Consider the following 19,955-nt stretch of genomic DNA (forward strand, 5'->3'; position numbering starts at 1 on the left):
TAAACAATAATCAAATAGATCAGTATTTAGATTACCACTCATATGTAGATCATATATGCAATATTTATGCCTGCAAATCAAGAATTTGTTTCTGAATTTTTTTAAATGAGATATTGATTAAATGAAATTGGCATACAAAAAGATTTAATATTAAGTGAGAGAAAACAGAAGGCAGCACCATGTTTTGGACCAGTACATGAAGTCACTCAGACAAATGAAAGAGGTGTATCATTTGGAATCTGTCTTACATATTCATGGGATGCAACTAGTATATGTGACATTCTTAAAAGGAATTGGTCAGTTTTGACTGCCACTAAGAATGTAAAGGAAGTACTTGAGAAGACACCATTTTTCACTTGTAAGAATAGATGCAATAAAAACAGTAATGTTATTTTATCTGATAGAAAGGGTACTTACATATGCAGTACCCATGTTTTTTGTAAATTTATTAGTGAAGATAGAGTGTTTAAAAATCCGATTACAGGGAAAGAATACACATTTACACATTACAAAGATTGTAAGAGTACACAGCTGGTTTATTTAGCTAAACACACATCCTGTATAGTGTTTTATTTAGGGAAGACAGACAATTTAAAGAGAGAATGTCAAATTATATTTATGATATAAATAAAAATAATCTAAAAATAATGTTTTAGTGATTCATACTTTGCCAACAAATTTATTGCATAGTTTTTACATTTATGGTATTACATCTAATGCATTTTAATAATAAAACAGGTGGTGATGTAATAAATAAAACAGAGATTAATGAACTGAAATGGATTATAGAATTAGATGCTTTAAATTATCTGGGCTTGAATGATGTTATAGCTCTCAAACCAGTACTGAAGCAAAGGAAATTAAGACATTGAACTAATTTGATGATTGTTTTAATTATTAATTAATGATGTAATTAAGATTATTAATGTAGTACGTGATCTGGATTTTTTTGTAATGTCTGAAGAAGCTTTACTGTAAAAAGATTTCTTATACAATTCTATCAACAATTTACCATGTGAATGGTATATTCTTGTTGTGGAATTTGGACTTTGAATTTTGTATCAGTCATAGACTTAGCTGATCAATTTTGTGTTAGAACTAAAAGAGTAAAGAATAATTGTACTACTTGGTTGGATCTACTTTGATTCACTGAAAACTCATTTCACTGAATTTCAGTTCACCCTCAAAAAAATCACTGAAAGCTCAAATCACTGAAAACTCATTTCACTGAATCACATTTCACTGAATGTAAGTACTGTTGGGAAAATAAAATGCATATGCCCTTTTCCCCACTGTAGTGTGATCCAGGAGTTAGTATATATAGTTGGGGGTGAGGTATAGCCCCCACCTGCTTAGCTTTTATATTTATGAATCTCATTTCACTGAAAGCTAACAATATAAAACCAAAAGTAGGTGGAGGGCTGCGCTCTCCACACACCCCCAGTGTTGGGGGCTGTGCTCCTCACACCCCCATAACTATATATACTAACTCCAGGATTGCAATACAATGGGGAAAAGGGCATTTACATTTTATTTGCCCAACAGTACTTGCATTTAGTGAAATGTGATTCAGTGAAATGAGTTTTCCATGATTTCAGTGATTTGGTGCGAGTGTTTTGAAATTCAGTGAAATGAGTTTTCAGTGAATCAAAGTAGACCCACTTGGTTATCCACTAAAAGCAGGCCCCTAATGTGTGAAAGAGATAGGGCTTGGAAATAATTGTTAAAAAATAGATCTCCACAAAATGTTATGTAATTCTGCTAAATGACAAATTAATACAGACAAAAAATCTACTACAATGACCCCCTTACTAAATCAGTGTGTTTGAATCCTAAAAAAAATTATGGTCTTCTTTTAATAATATATTCCACCCTGGAACAAACACCACTCTGAATCCTGCCCCAACATAACAGTCCCTCCAAAATAACGACTTAGTTTAATACACATTTTATAGAAAGCATTAAAGACTTCACTAAAGATTTTCATAGTAACAATCTTGACATGCCCTCTCCTCAAACAGCAAGCACCCCATATTTCAAACAAACAACAGAAACTGGGCTAAGAGAAGAAAAAAAAACAACAACAATCTAGTAATCACCCAAACTATGCCATACTCAGAACCAAAAATACAATTTATTATTGAGCACCTTCTTTCAGTATAATACTCCAAACTTCATCAGAATATAAACCAATTAAATAATTTAACTTAAATACTATTACAGAACATGACAACAATCAGTTATATAACTATAAGAACAGCCCAACCAACTTTTATTAAAAACACGTACAACATTCATTTAAAGCAATACATACATATACATTTTATACTTATTGCTCTACTTCTTTACTTTAACTCCCTCACTTTCAAAAAGTATTTTATATTAATACTTTCATTTATTCTCCGTGGTGGTGCAGTGGTAGCATTGTTGCCTCACAGCAAGAGGTTTTCCCTTTTGATTCTCGGCTGGAGTGCAGGGATTGCCTTCTGTGTGGAGTCTGCATGTCCTCCCCGCAGTTGGGTGGGCGTTCAAAAGACATGCGTAAATTCGTTGAAGTTTTAATGTCGAGATGGCACCTCGGCATTCGTCAAAATCTACTGCCAATCATTAGCAGACCGGAGTTCCGCTGTGGTGACCCCTAACCGGGAAAAGCTGAAAGACAATAACAACAACTTTCATTTATTCTCAGATATTTATCAGCACTTAACCTAATTTGCCATGTCATCTGTCTAATCTATAGTGCATTTTTTAAGTTCTCTCTCCCTACAGTCCCATGGTTCATGGTCAATAACGCTGAAATAAAATTTCTGTATACCCTGATTAAACACTGAACAGCATAAAGTATGCATTACTAATGTCATGAGTTTTAATAGACAATACATTTTGTCAAATCCTAGTATTTAATCTAAGTGTTGTCATTCCAATATAAAAACAATTGCAACAGTCACACATAGCAGTATATATTACACCAATCAAATTACAATTAAAATAATGTCTGATAGGTAGAGGTTGATCCAAATGATCCAAACCAACATATGGCACCTCAGAAATATAAAATCAGGTCCTACAAAAGCCACATTTATAAGTACCTCTGGCTTTATTCATCAGAGGTAGATTAACCTTGGTGTTATGTACCTATAGTATGTCTTTTAAGATTTTCCCTTTTTTATATTTGAATTTGAGGCATTCTTCTACACATGCCAAAAGTTCAAGATTAGATCTAACAATGTCCCACTGCTTATAAATACTCCTTTTGATACTATAGCTGTCGATATTCATTTCAATACTATGATGATTATCAATTCTTGGATCATTTTTGTATTGCTCACTGTTCAGGTCATGCACCAACATGAGGGTAAACTGAGTATTTCTTAATAAAATAATTTCTTTAGTTATCTTATTTAACATATCAAGTCTAAATCCTCTTTTAATAAACAGTTGAATAATAAAATACATTTCTTTCATAAATTCATCATCACTTGAGGCCACTCTAGAGGCTCTAATCATCTGCTTCTTCGGAATGTTTGATTTCATAATACCAGGATGGTTATTGGAATAATGAACACAGCTGTTGACAGAAACATTTTTCTGTGTATTCTACTCAGAAACCTTTGTTCTTCTGTCATCATAAATGCATCCGTATCTAAAAAATGCAACATTGCAACCTTATTGGTAAATTGTAGGAACCCAATATTGCTCAATTCAAAAATGAAGATCTCTAGTTCTACCATGATCCCTTTCCATATGAAAAATAAGTCAACAACAGACCATTTTTTAAAAAATAATTTTGTAAAAATAACTTGATTAGTCTAGTCCAGATACATATTTGCTATATCCAGGACTGTCTGTAAGCTTCTGAGCCCCCCCCCCCAAGCCTTTCTATGTTGCAGGGAAGCCTTCTAGCTTATCAGTATGAGTGGTAAGCACTAGGTCGCCTATTTATCACAAGAGAAGTGGTTTCTGGCCCAGAAATTGTAGTTTATTGGCCATTTGGGCAGTTTTTCCATCCCATTCAATGTTCTGGTTTAAACGCCCATGTCTGCACATGTTTTCTACCTTTCCTGTAACTAGTCTAGTCCAGATACAGATTTGCTGTATCCAGGACTGTTAAGCCTCTGAGCCCCCCCAAGCTTTCTGTGTTGGAGGGAAGCCTTCTAGCTTAAAACTGGGAGTGGTAAGCACTAGGTAGCCTATTTACCACAAGAGGAGTGGTTTCTGAACCAGAAATTGTAGTTTATTGGCCATTTGGGCAGTTTTTCCATCCCATTCAACTTTCTGGTTTAAAAGCCCATGTTTGCGTTTGTTTCCCACCTTTCCTGTAAATAGTCTAGTCCAGATACAGATTTGCTGTATTCAGTACTGTTTGTAAGCTTCTGAGCCCCCCCCCCAAGCCTTTCTGTGTTGGAGGGAAGCCTTCTAGCTTATCAGTGTGAGTAGTAAGCACTAGGTAGCCTGTCTAACAACAAGAAGAGTGGTTTCTGGCCCAGAAATTGCAGTTTATTGGATGTTTAGGCAGTTTTTCCATCCCTTTCAACTTTCTAGTTTAAAAGCCTGTGTTTGCGTGGGTTTGCACTTGTTTAAGGTTCACACAGCAGCCCCTTGCTGAGGTAAACTATTACTGGTGCCAGAAAGTCTGCTCTTCAGTTTTTCCCTTAGATCTTGCTAGTTCTTTCTCTCTCTCTCTCTTTTGCACCTCATATAGCTTAATCACTTTGCACTTCAACAGGTTTTTGTAGCAATTATTGTAGCACACCTAAGTGCCATCAGCACTAGTCGTTCTTCATGGAAATAGCTCCAGTACTTATTAGTTATGACCTCCTCTCCTGGCATGATTAAAGGGCAGGTCCCTGTGCTTTCTCCTAATAACCTGGTGCCCTTGGGCGTTCTGAGGCTGTGTAGCAACTGTCTCATGTACACAGACAACCCTCTCTTCTTACCTCCTAACACTCAGACTTGTGAGAGATGCACTTATATCACCAAATTGGAAGCTATGCACTCTCTGGCCAAGACTGGACTAGCTGGTCAAGAGGAGAAGGTCAACACCTGCACCACACCACATGGAATACATAGCCCTCCAGAACACCCACCCTCATAGCTCTCACATAAAAACACAAACTGCATACCCACCTTCGCGGAGGTTCTCAATAGAAATTTACCCAAACAGAACGCCAAGACAGAACGCACTCGAACAGCACACCACAGCACAAACCACAGGACACATAGCTCACCTCCACAGTGGGGCCCTCAATCTAATCCCCTAAGGCTAAACACCTTGCCCAATACACTAATCATAGGTGACTCAGTATTGAGGCACACAGATGTCCCACTCACTAGGTTGAACAAGGGGAAGGTAACAGTCAACTGTCTATCAGGTACCAGAATCCAACACATAACACACGCACACGTCACTCCACAACAAGTACAAATTTGACTCTGTCATTGTCCATGTGGCTATGAATGACCTGAGATGCACCTCCCTAGACTACATGAAAAGAGACATGGTGGAGCTCTCGGATTATGCAGCCCGGGCAGGTATGACCCTAGCCCTGAGCAGTATTCTACCATCACCCAGAATAATACCGCAGTACAAACAAAAAAATGATTGACTTCAACAATTGGCTATGTTTCTGGTGTCATTCTAAGGGGATCCACTATCTGTCTGCTTGGAATAATATGATTGACAGACCTCAGGGCTTTGCCAGAGATGGCCTTCATCTGTAACCCCTGGGTTTCTGCTTACTAGCTAAGGCTCTTGTACCCCTATAGTGGCTTTTTTAGGCGGTGTTCCAAAGACCAAATTACCACCATAACAGCTATAAATAAATGCAGCCTGAGGGTCATACTGCTCAACTCTAGAAGTCTAAATCTCAAGATGCACTCACTCGAAGCACTCCTCAAAATGGAGAACATAGAAATTTGTGCTGTAACAGAGACTTGATTTAAGGTGGCCGAAAGCACCCTTGTGCTACTAGGCTATAACTCATTCCACACCTTTCGGCCCCCTAACATGGACCAAAGCTCCAAAGGCGGTGGTGTCTCCATATTCATAAAGGATATGCACACCTCCAGACTAGTAGCCCAGCATAATGCATCTGAGATACTTCAGGTGCAACTAACATTGGGTAAGACGGTGATCTAGATCATAGCCTGCTATAGGTCCCCAGCCATGTCCCTAGACTCTCACTCCATGTTCCTAAGCATCCTGGAATCTATCAAGGTCCAACCCAACACTCTCATACTAGGAGATTCAACTACCCCTCCATCAACTGGGAAAACTACTCAAGCACCAATATACTGGCCCAACATTTCCTGGAATTCATCAATTCCAATGCCCTGGACCAGCTCATTCTGACCCCCAGTAGAGGAAGCAACATCCTTGACCTGGTTATTACTAACACGAGTGGCCATTGCTCTACACCAGTAGTCAATCCCTCCCTGGTCAGATCCGACCATAAACTAATCACCATGGAAATCCACATCTCACCCACACCCCCCGCAAAGGTAACATCCTTGAAAAACTTCTCCAAAGCTGACTTTGGGCTCCTAAAAACAGAGGTGGCTAACTTCATGGTACCCATGCCAATGGAAAATAGCTGCCTGACTGCCAAATCATACACCAATGCACTGTACTAACAGGTACATAAATGCATGGAACTAGCCATAACCAACAGAACCAAGACGCTCTCCTCCAAAAAAAGAAAACCAATCTGGTGGTCCCTTGCCATTAATAAACTCTACAACAGAAGGAAGAAACTGTTGCAGAAAAAGGTGAAGTTCCAAGACTGGAAAAACTCCCTTATTAGCCTCAACAAAAAGTTGACATCTCACATCAAATCCTCCAAAGCCAGCTATGAAGGCAGAATTGTGGCAGACACTAAAAACAATCACAAAGCCTTCTATAGTTATATCAAGAACCTCCGCGGCAATACCCAGATTTGCTCTGAGTTACTGCACAATGGTACCTTCTATACTGAGACAACAGATATTGCCAACATACTGGCTGACAGATTTAGTACCAGCTTTACCCCTCTCTCCCCCCTAATTACCAATCACAATACCAGAAGAATGCCAGGCACCCAGCATTACTGCAGCACAGGTTAAAGCTGCATTGTCCAAGGCCAAGAATATAGCTTCCATGGGACCCAATAATATCCCTGGCTGTGTTCTACATGAACTACAAAGTGAACTGGCACCACATGTGTGTACTCTGTTCAGTCACAACCTCACCTCTGACTTTGTCCCTACTGAATGGCACACTGCTACAGTCATCCCTCTCCATAAAGGGGGAGCAACTACATACCCTGGGAATTATCACCCCATTAGCCTGACATGTAAAGCTATGGAGCGCATCATCATGGATTTGATTAACAAAGACATAGGAAATCTCCAAACACTAGACCCCACACATTTTGGCTTTGTGAAAGGGAGATCATGCCTGCTCAACCTGGTTGACTTCTTTGAGTCAGTCACCAGGACTGTGGATGAAGGTAAGGCAGTGCCTATAGCCTACCTCAATCTGGCCAAGGCCTTTGATACCATTCCTCACTCAGGAATTATTGATAAACTCACCAAACTAGGCATCAACCCCTATATCAATAGGTGGGTTGCAAACTGGCTCACAGATAGAACACACAGTGTGAAAGTAGCGGATTCCAAGTCAGACTGCTGACCAGTCATGAGTGGAGTCCCACAGGGATCGGTGCTGGGTCCTCTCCTGTTTGGCGTATACTTCTCAGAAGTCCAGGCCAACACAAAGGGACTCTGGCTGACCAAGTTCACTGACAACTGCAATATGGGAGCCATTATTAACTCCCCAAATGATGCAGACATCCTACAGAAAGGCCTCCCTGAGACCAATGACTGGTATTGAAACCATGGCCTGAAGCTTAACACCAAAAAATGCATCGTCATCCCCTTTGGTAAAACCTCAGGTCCCACTAATTACCACATCAGTGGGAGCCCACTGAACACTGACGGCATTATAAGAGATCTGGGGATGCAGGTTGACTGCAACTTCTCCTTCGACAACCACATTGCCACTGTGGTTAGAAGGTCCTTTTATGTGGCACATCTCATTACGAAAGGTTTTTCATCCAGGAAGAAAGAGGTCATCATCACTCTCTACTCTTTTGGCCACAGAAGTATCTCACGAAGAGGATCCTAGGCATTAAACACATGTCCTACATGGACAGACTCAAAAGACTCCAGCTATTCTCTGTCTCAAATCACCTACTTAGAGGCCATCTCTGCTTGACCTACAAAGCCATGTCTGACTCAGCTCTGTTAGAAATGCTACATCTAAAGAAATCCCAATCCCTCTGCACCACATGCTCCAGAGACCTCAACCTCATTACCACAATAAACAGAAAATGCTGGGGGGACAGGTTCATAACCCAGAGACTGCCCATGCTCTGGAATAGACTTCCCATACATGTCAAGCAGAGCACCTCACTGGTCATCTTCAAGAGAAATCTTGATGAGTGGATGAAAAATAGAAAGTTCACCCCAGGGATGACTCCAGTGGCTCTACTTGATAGAGGCACTGGGAACTAACATCGGGCGGCACAATGCCAGGGCACTTCTATGGGCTAGGCTTGTAAAGGCTCCAGGGCCATTAGCCTAGTACACACCTATGAACCTATGATTAAGGTATACATTTTTCTACCATCCAAGTACTAGGCAGGGGAAAGAGGGAGCTACTGTGGCTCCCATTGCAATCCCTTGTAACAGCTTATAATACTTGTAATTAAAAATAAAATTTAATTAAGTATTTCCCAAAAGTAACTAACAGTATACACACAGAATTAATAAAATTATCAGAATAAATAGTATATTTAACAAGAAATAATAATAATATCTTCATTGATCGGAATACTCATAAACAGAGATTTAACATCTAGGGTAAATAGAGTATATTTATTTCTTAAGAAATTATGTTCTTTCACCTTGACCAAAAAACCCCACAAATCTTTTAAGTAACTATTAAGTTTCTATAACAAAGTGTTAAATATGGTATCTAATATAAATACAGATACATTCTGTAATATTACCACCAGCTGACACTATAGGTTTAAATGGAGTGTATGGCTTTTTTGGTACTCACTCTGGGAATTCCAAACATAATTCCTAATTTTAGATACTCATCATATAAAAAGTCATGCAAGCAATGATTTTTATAGCCCTGCATCAAAAGATCCATCAATTATAGATATATGCTCGTCTAGCTGTTGTAAACTTCATATAGTTGCACCTCTCTACATGCATCAGTATTAGCACACATACATTCCATATATTTTATGTAATCAAGTTGTTGCATGATAACAAACTCCACTTCCTTGTCAACTTTTATAAATCTATAGCCTTTGGTTTAGAATTCCTCAAGAATTTTTTCTGCCATTGACTTAAGTTAAAAAAGTTTAAATTTTAGTTTAGTTTCTCATATATGTGTGTGTGATTCCCTCTCACACATGTCCTGAAATAACTGGATGGTGTAACCAAGCCTTTATGCTATAAATTCACATGTTTAAAATATAAGCTAAATTTAAGTCCCTAACAAACAATTTGATATTTAACAGGAAACCACTTTGTTAGTTCATTTTGCTTGCAGAAAAGTGAAACCCAATAAAATAATCAGTTTGTTCATCAGTAAAAGAGTCAACTTGCATATACAGGTTTACTGTTGCAGTTAAAGGAAGATATGCAGAGGATGGATAGTAATTTTCTTAAACCACAAATAGTAGATTTTTATTACTGATTCCAGATCAGAAATGGCAGACTAGAACTAGAGTAATTGGGTCTATATTAGAACACCGAACTTTCAAAATTTTGAGTGTTCTAATATCGAACCCTATTAATCAAAAATTTAAAACATCGAATATACAGAACAGCAAATTTTTTCCTAGGGAAAAAATTTGCGGTTTCAAAACACATACACACAACACAAGCACAACAAACAAACAGCAATCCACACACAGACACCTAAACTCTTACACCTAACCCTACACTAAACTATACATACGCCACTAACTATCCACTTACCTTAACCCAAACCCTAAGGTCCGTCACTATCACACAGTCACCTCAACCGCACCCTAACCCAAACTCACCTACCCCGCCCTAACCCTCATGTCCACACAATCGCACACTTACCTGACTCGCATCCTAACTCACTTAACCCGCCCTAACCCTCACGTCCACACAATCGCACACTTACCTGAACCCGACCCATAACTTTCCACCATAGCACTGAAAATACAGAAGCAACAGAAATGGACAGCCAAATTCTTTCCCTTGGAAAAAATTTGGTTTTCTGTTTCTTCGATATTTTCAGCGTTCGCTGAAAACGGGTCAATATTAGAACACTCGAAATTTTGAACATTTTGTGTACTAATATAGACCTGAATAATTAAATAGAACATATAAGGCAATATTGGATCTGAAAAAAAATTACATTATAAAGGTAAAAATGGCATGGAGTAAACAGTTAGATAACTATATTACAGATGATCAGTATAGGTAAATAAGTCTTAATCCAAGGTATGCATATAAATCAAGCACATTTAGAATTGTGTTCTTTGAAATGTTTTCTTAAAACCATGCTCCTACAAATAAGAGGCATATGTTGGAGATGTGATGGGTCAGAAAGAGATTCCTGAGAGCATATATTTTGGGAATATGCAGAATTGCTTCAGTACAAAAATGATTTCAATAATATGCTAAGCCTTGTACTTGCAGTTTAACTTCATATAGATGGTTTTGTTGAGCTGTTTTAAAATAAGCACTATAGAGGTGAAAGCATTGCTGTTTTTAATATCGATAGTGTCTAAAACTCTATAACTTGAAAATAGGAAACCAAAGACATACATAGTAACAGATGAGAAAAAGATGATTACAGTGAATAAACTATGGAAACAACTATGAGAGATGAGAAACATAACTCTGTAGTAAAAAATGGGCTGATTGGGATCCTTTAATGGAAATTACATTTGAAGAGGACATTGATATGGAATAAAATACTTAAGATCTAGATCTATTTAATTAAGTAAACTCTAATACAAGCTGAGAAGTCAATTGTCCGTTTGTTAAGACTTACAAAATAGTGAAAATAAAACAATATGGTCACTAATTAAGTTCTGAATGCAAATTAGGTTGTAAATAATTAATGTGTTTTTGGTTAATGAGCAATTTTAAATTAAATGTATTTATTTATTATTTATTTATTTTCTTAACATTTGTTTACTGGGATAGCCTGACTTGGAGCGAATCAATTTTCAGTGGAGGCCAGTGGAAAAATGCTCCAGATGCATGTCTTTGTAACATAGGAGGAAACCAGAGCACCCAGAGGAAACCCACATGAACTTAGGGAGGACATGCAGACTCCATATAGAAGGCACCTCAGCTGGGAATCGAAATGGAGAACCTCTTACTGTGAGGCGACAATGCAACCACTGCACCACTGTGCCATCCAAATGTAAAATTAAGACTGTTAAGAATAGCTGGTGGTGATATTTGAATTTGAATGCTTAACACTCGCAAGTTATTGATAATTTTATGTAAACACTGCTATGAGGCTGTTTTATTAGTTTTGTATGACAATATAATTTTAAAATGGATTCAAAACGACGTATAAAATAATACATTTTGTATCCGTTTTACTTTTTTATGCATTTTATGCAACTGTTTTTTTTTTTATTATTATAATTTTAAAATGGATATATCAGCAATCAGTACCAAAGTACCAAGTGTAGCATGTGTGAGGTTTGCATACTGCATTACATTGAAAAATGATATAATAAAATATTTATTTGCTAAAGTAGTTTTCATTCATTCGAAATAGGTCAGCATAAACAACAATCCCCAGTATTCCATCCATTGGCTGTCCCTTTTCCCATTTCTGCATATTGGGTCAGGGTGTTACTTCAACAGTGACAATCATCTACAGCCAAAGTTCACACTGCCAGGTGGGTAGCCCTACCATGATATTTTTCCACACCACACTCATACAGCAACACCGTATTAAGCATATCCATTCCACCTGCTGCGTCTTTGGAATATGTGGAGAAACTGGAGCACCCAGAGGAAACTCACTCAAACACAAGAAGGACATGCAGATTCCACATTGAAGGCATCCCAGCTAAGAATCAAATCAGAGAACCTCTTGCTGTGAGACCAGAATGCTATCTGCTGTGCTACTTTGAAAAAAGTATTGCTGATGTGAAATTACTGTATGCAGTTCCAGAGCCACTTACGAGTCCATTTACATCTGGAATCACAGTATAAGTGCTGCGTATACTCAGGTCCCCAAGTATAATTCTCTAAACATTCAGCCAGTGCCTAAAAGTTTATTTTATATATAAATGTTTCAAATAATGCCTTTCAATGTGATAGTATACAAAGCTATATATCTGGTTATGTAAAGTGTGGATATATAACTTCTGTTAAGAGTGGAAAATTTACTATATGCTCATAACATATCTATAGATTTTACAACAAAAACGAAATAACTAGATGCATTTAGGATAAAACATTTTCCTTGCCTTCTAACTAAAAGAACTGTGTTTTGTTTGGCATGTTGCTACTATCCAAATTATTTACACTGATTTTTTTAGAAGAAAATCCTAAACCAATGCAACAATATGGGTATCTGGTGAAATCCTGGTTAAGATGTACACAAAATTAAGAAAATACAATGCTTATAATGGAAAGCGTTTTACTGATGACTGTTTCATATTGTTTAATAATCAACAAATTAAATGGACTGTTGTCTTTCTTAATGAATTTAATGCCATTGCTGATGAGCACGGTTTGTGTGTTTTGAAACTCAGATTTTATTATAGAATGATTTTATTCCACTTTAGTTACTAAACCAGTATTTTTTTAAAGAAGAGCACACATTTTAAGTTATTTATTCATATATGGTCATTTTAAAACTCATAGCCCTGTTTTAATCCTGTAAGTAGTCACCTTTTGGGAATGTTTAAGTGTGAACATTGTATCTTCCCTAAATATGGGAATTAAGATATTACCAGGGTATATCTGTGCATTTTATAACAAACATATTAAGTATAAAATGACTGCACACTTTCAGGGTGCGGCTATTTCCTTGCCTACTAATTGAAATGTCTGCAATGTCTGATATGTATCTTAGTACTTGAATGACTTACTCTGAATGTTTTAAAAGAAAAAAGAAATATGGACCTCTAATGCTATAGTCAAATTAAAGTCTTGATGTATGTAAAATTCACAATCTACAATGTTTCCAGAACATTCTGTTTAAAACAAAAGTGTAACTATCTATTTTGCTCAGAGTAACAACTATAAAACTAATCAATACACAAACATATTCTTAAATCAAGCTTAAAGCAAGTTGTATATTTCTGTGAAGTAAAGGTTTCTTGTAGTATTAAATGAAAATTATGTGGTAAAAAATGCTATTAAAATTCAATACATAAATGCTGCTTTGCCTTTTGGAGCTGGCACTGCAGTGTAAGTATATGTTTTAACTAATTATCATAATAACACTCCTGGAAGTGTTACTAGAGTAAGTCAAAGTATTCTAGAGCTGGATACTGATATTCCTAGACATGATCCTCCATGTGAAAATGACTTACTGCCATTTGTTTGTGATGCAAGGCACTGTCTTGAGCACAAATCATGACAGTCAGCAAATTCTGTTGTACATGGGGGTACTTGTGGCATACCAGGTACACTTAATACATTATACAGTCTTGCCTTATACCCACTGACATTTCTTGTTTTGGACTACCAGCTGAGAGTCCAGGGTACATAGAAATGGAACCTGTGCACCCTGCTAATAAAAACTGTGAGCTGTGCTGGGCTGTTGGGGCTGGTAGTAAAACACAGCAAGGAAAAGAGGATGGTGAAATCTAACCTTAGAGGAAGGATGATGTAATCTAAGCCAAAGTAGGAAGATAAACCACTGGAGGAGTTTGAAAACAATTCCCGTACAATACCACAGCTTGGGGTGCTATATCTACATAAAAGTAGCAAAGGTCTGCCAGAACATGCATTATGTTGAAAGACTGTAATTTTCTTTTGGTTTTCTAATTCCTGAAATGTGTATTTTTCCTGAATTCCTACTGTTGAGTTGTTCAGACTGCTGTACGTTTGTTATCTCTGTGTGAGTCCAGCCATGTCTGTCTGCTGTACGATTATCTCTCGTTGTGAGTCCAGCCTTGGCTGCAGTCCTGCTACTTTCGTTGTCATGATGTAGTAAGTTGGTATCCTCTACTCTGGGACATTTTCTGATTCCCTGACTCTTAGGACTTAAATTGTGCAGCTTTTTTCAATTGATTTACCGTTGTCTTGCTTGTCCTGTATCAGTGCTGGATTTTAGACTCTGCCATTCCTGGATCTGTACACAGATCAGATGTTCTTGACTGGGTGTTCTTCAGTGTATCAGTGTGATGAAGGTTGGGGGAAATAAATCAGGACTTTGAAACAAGAACAGTTTCTCTAGGAATAAACAACAAGCAGACTGTTTACATTGCATCTGAACTTTGCTGCATGTGCTCACTATGCATTAATACAGCGATCATTTATGCAAGTCTGCCTATGCTGTGTCTTCTGCAGGTCAGTTGCACTATGGACATCTTGCACACCTCAAGCAGTTAAGAAACAAAGGCTGTAGTACCTGCAATAAATGCATTATTTAGGTTACCAACAATTCTACTGCAGTTTATTGCAATACCTCAGCAATGAAGAGCAGAGAAAGACATACCGTATTTGTGTTAGATTGACTAAAGAAAGAGAACACAACACATAACTCTTTACATCTAATGCAACCTTATGGCTGTGATATTATTTTGATCAGTTCTAGTAAAATAATTCCTGACCTAGTCATCGAAGTTCATAATATTTCTCTGATTAACTCTCTTTTGTAATCAGGCATTTTTGCACCGCTGCCCCACAGCTGGGGTGCTATCTGTGTTATCTGTATATTCATTATGTATCTGTGTGAGTTTTTTCCAGGTACTCAGGATTCCTCTTATAGTTTAAATACATACCCTTGGTAGCTGGCACAATGTTGCACAAACTGGGTATCCATCTGTGCCAACAGTGATTTATGTCGAGGAAAAGACTTGATCAACTGTTAGAGGTAGCCCGGCAACACAGGACAGCTGGCTCCCAACATTTTATTGTACTTCAGAGGTAAGGATCGGAGAAATCCAATGACCAAGTGACCTTTGGCGGACATTCGGGGCCACACAGGTCTTCTTCTCAGATTACAAGGGTGGTGAGGATATTGTAGGAGTGAGAGAAACAGGTAGAAATAATTATAGGCAGCCTATACCAGAGCCATGCTGTGAAATTATTAATTCCCTTTGGGTATTTGTGGTAACTTTTAAAATACTGCAGAAGTGGAGTTGATGGCATCAGCTGTTTAAAAAATGTAATTCTGGTATAAGAATGTAGTCTGTTATAGAATCAGGACCAGTGGCACAGTATACTGTGAAGAAAAGCATTAATAGATGGAAGGAAATATATCATTACTAAATGTCTGGTAAATTCTGCACAATATTCCATCATTAGAACTAACAGAGACATAGCAGTGGATTCTGACTTACAGTGTAGTGAAAAGATGTGATGTAATTTGGAAGGTGATTTAGAGGAAGAGAAAGTCGTGTTTTGGTCTGCAAAGCAGAATAAATATAAAACATCTGAGCAGCTTTACAAAATAAGAAACCTTTGTCACATTCAGATTTTTCTGCTGCATACTTTGTTAGTCTGTATACTCTTTCCTGATCTTTAAGTGACACTTCAAAGTATCACTGTAGAGCAGTTCAGTAACTGGCCATGTGGCTTGCTGACACAGTCCTGAATTATATTTGGTACACTGAACAAACTGAATATTATTCTGAATGTTATTTTGAACTATATTTGGTACACTGAACAAACTGAATGTTATTCTGAATGTTATTTTGAACAGTTTGGTACACTGAACAAACCGAATGTTATTTTGAACTATATTTGGTACACTGAACAAACTGAATGTTATTCTGAATTATATTTGGTACACTGAACAAACTGAATGTTATTCTGAACTATATTTGGTACACTGAACAAACTGAATGTTATTCTGAATGTTATTTTGAACTATATTTGGTACACAGAACAAACTGAATGTTATTTTGAACTATATTTGGTACACTGAACAAACTGAATGTTATTCTGAATGTTATTTTGAACTATATTTGGTACAGTGAACAAACTGAATGTTATTCTGAATGTTATTTTGAACTATATTTGGTACACTGAACAAACTGAATGTTATTCTGAATATTATTTTGAACTATATTTGGTACACTGAGCAAACTGAATGTTATTCTGAATGTTATTTTGAATGATATTTGGTACACTGAACAAACTGAATGTTATTCAAATCTAGTGGTCATTGTAACTATGGAGCACTAGCAATTATACAAATTCCAGCTTTTTACCTTTCAAATGACACAAAAAACAGTATAGACCTGATTTTTGCAAGACATTTGTGTAAGTCTACGTCAATTCATCGAACAGCCACATTATCGAATACCATCTCATCGACAATGCAGGCTGTCAAACTGTTCTGACTGAGATTGCATTACGGTAAGGATGAGGAAATTTGCCCTTTTCCCCTCTGAAGTGTGATCTCAGAGTTGGTATATATAATTAGCAGAGAGTGTGGGTGTTTGACGGCCTGCATTGTCACTGAGATGACTTTCAACAATGTGGCTATTCGATGAATTGACACAGACCCCTTTTGTGCCACTCTCAGAAATGACATGCTTGATTAGTTAAATAATGATTTTGAGGTTTCAATCCATGAACTGGATTAAGTGGGTACAGGAGCGGCCTTAGGTCGACTGGTGCCCTAGGCCAAAGGGCTCCACGGCGTCCCCAACCACACCACCTGGTGCCCCCATCCTGGTCTACTTACACCAAATAAACACTGAAAAAGTGCCCCTGCTACAGCGGCACCCTAGGCGGACACCTAGTTGGCCTATGCCTAAGGCCGGCTATGAGTGGGTAAATGAATAACATGTCAAAATGTGTGTGTGCGTGTGTGTGTGTATGTGTGTGTGTGTGCCTATGCACATGTGCGCATGTGTCTATACACTCACATTTGTATATGTGCATACGTACATGCTGGAACATGAGTGAAATTAACATTTTTTTTTCAAGACTGCAGGTTATTTTTAAAGATTTTGAAAGTTACAGTAGTTTTGTTCACTACATTTGAAAAAAATAGACATATTATGCTGCAACTGCATTGAAGTGGCATAAAGGACTATCTGCAAAACAGTGGCTTTACCCTCTACTCTGTTACTGTTCTGTCTTCACAATTGTTGCTATTGTAATTGTTTATTTCAATCAGAAGCCATTTCACAAAGCAATGTATAAAGGAAAGTCATGTAACCTCTCACATCTTGTGTTTGTTTTTGGCACGTATACTGCTTTTCATTTAATGCATTTTGCTTAAAGATTGTACAGATTCACTTCAGCAGGTAAAAGTTTGCTTTATTAACCAAGGGGGATGTTATTTTTTAGCATCAGGTAGGATACACATGAGCATGAAGCAAAAATAAAAGTGATGTAGTTCCTGAGACTGGAGTACTATTACTTTCAGAATTAATATTTATGGTGTATGCTACTAATAAGTGTGTGTCTCATTTTTGTTGTCTGTACTATATCCCTGCTTTGCATCCTCTATGCAGTCAGCAATGAACCCTGATAAATGCTTGTTACTGCTCAGTCTAAGTACCCCTCATGGGGGAGAGAGTTAGAGGGTTATGTCACATATGGGTATGTATATCGTACTCTGATATCAGGGTCTTTGTATTTAAATAACAGCACTTTGTCACTGGTTCACTATGATGGATTCTAGCAATGCATGTTTCGCAGCTGTTCTCAGATTCAGTTATAGATTATGTTGGAACATTAGGCAATAGAGATACAGTAGATCTAGTCAGCAGAGCATTAATGATTTATACCAGCTCATGTTATTCATCGGTTGTTCTCACACTTTTCTCTGTAGTCACAGAGGACTTTTCCTAGCCTCAGCAGGAATGCAGTATTGCAATACATGTGAAAAGAAATGATTACTGATTTTCTGTATGGTGCACATTATTTAATCCCATGTAGCCTTCTCCATCTTTGATGTGAGCCCCAGAGAATTCTGAGATTTGCTTTGATGTAAAAAATAAGTAAACATCAAAATGAAGCCTGTCTTATATAGTCTACTGAAAAAAAATCTAAAAAACAATGATGTGCAAGCCAAAGTGTTTTTCTCTTTCTTTCTACAAAGAATAGTCTCAGTTCACTCCCATATCTTCATTATGTTCTTATAGTTCTTATAATCTAACTAGTATTCAAAATATCTCGGATGGAATTTCTGTTTATGAAGTTGACATAACATTATTTTGGCTAAAGGATACTTGTTTATTTATTAAATATATTATTGATGTTACCCAGCAGAAAAGGAGGGCACCATTATTCCCAGTCAGATTGCTGACTCATATTTTATTGCTGTTTCTTAGTAACTGAGAGAGACTTCTTGGTGTCTATACTCCCACCCACATAAGTGTAGGATGGCCCTTTTGGCATAATTCAGTGGCGTTCGTGGTGTTGGCATTTATACAATCTCCCCCAGACATGCTGAAGATGAAATTGCTCAAGTGTCAGTAGGGTGCAGAAGAAAAAGATAAATAGCGTAACCCCAAACACTGTTTCCCATACGAAATCATTGCGAGTGCAATTTCTAAGTGTGCTCTGGCATTCATTCAATTATTTAGGGAGATTTCTCACTCCTTCAAGTTCATGTGATCATGGAGTAGGTATATATAAGTTCAGGAGGTACAGCTGAACACCCCCATGTTTCATAGTAAAACCATTTATATGTTATCCACTTAAAATGAAGATGACTTAATCACTCACATGTCATCTGATGTGTATCACATCAATATTGTCAGAATGAGCCATACATATCCCATGTGTACAAAATTGCCTCTCCCTAAAAAGCACTATTAAGTACTTTAGAAGAATAGTAACAAAAATAAAATAAAAATAGTTACCATCGACTGACTCAGAATCCACCCAACAGCACAACATGGAAATGATCATGGCTGTCACTGTTTATTGCGATTTGGTAAGGAAGAGAATAGCAATAGTAGCATGGAATACGTGACCGCTGTTGTTGTTATAATTAATTATATATTATTAAATATTAAACATGAGTTAATTTACCTATCGAGGTCTTGTCCTATGGAACCATCTTTCCGGTTGGCTTTGGGAAAAATCTACCATTGCAGACTTTAACAGCGTTCTTAAACCATATTTGTGTGATGTCTGTTATTTATGAATGTGTATATTATTTTTATGTCTTTTGCTTTGTTTGTTTGTTTGTTTGTGTGTTTTAAGTGTATTACTGTGTAATTTGAACAGTACCTGGATGCAAGCACTTTAATAAACTTGAACTTGAAAATGGGGAGATGAGATTTGGCCCATTAGTTTACCATTAGTTGTATTTCTTAATTGCAAAATATAGGCTGTGATCAAAAATGGGTCATAGTTTATTAATGAACAGCCAGGTTTACTATGGAACAGGAACAGCAGCAATGGAATTTCACTGACTGATAGATTTACTTTATACTACAAATTAATGGTGGCTAGGGAAAAGGTGAGATACAAATGCATTTGGATTAAAGGTAATAAGCAGATAGACAGATAAATAATGGTGGTCAGGAAATAATGCAGCTTTCAAATGGCAGGGATTCATTTTCTAAATTTATGATAGGAATCCAGGCCGTGTATGTCGATAATACTTCTTCAGGAAAATCTTTTATTACACCTTGGAAATCAGGAGGGGGGTATTAAACTACCCAAGATCATGATATATCTTAGCTTTTCAAAGGGGACTGGGGATGAGAGGAAAGATAAGAATTTCAGCTAATGAA

Source organism: Protopterus annectens, chromosome 14.part0 (assembly GCF_019279795.1).
Source record: "Protopterus annectens isolate FY-2018-M chromosome 14.part0, PAN1.0, whole genome shotgun sequence".
In the NCBI taxonomy this organism is placed as follows: Eukaryota; Metazoa; Chordata; order Ceratodontiformes; family Protopteridae; genus Protopterus; species Protopterus annectens.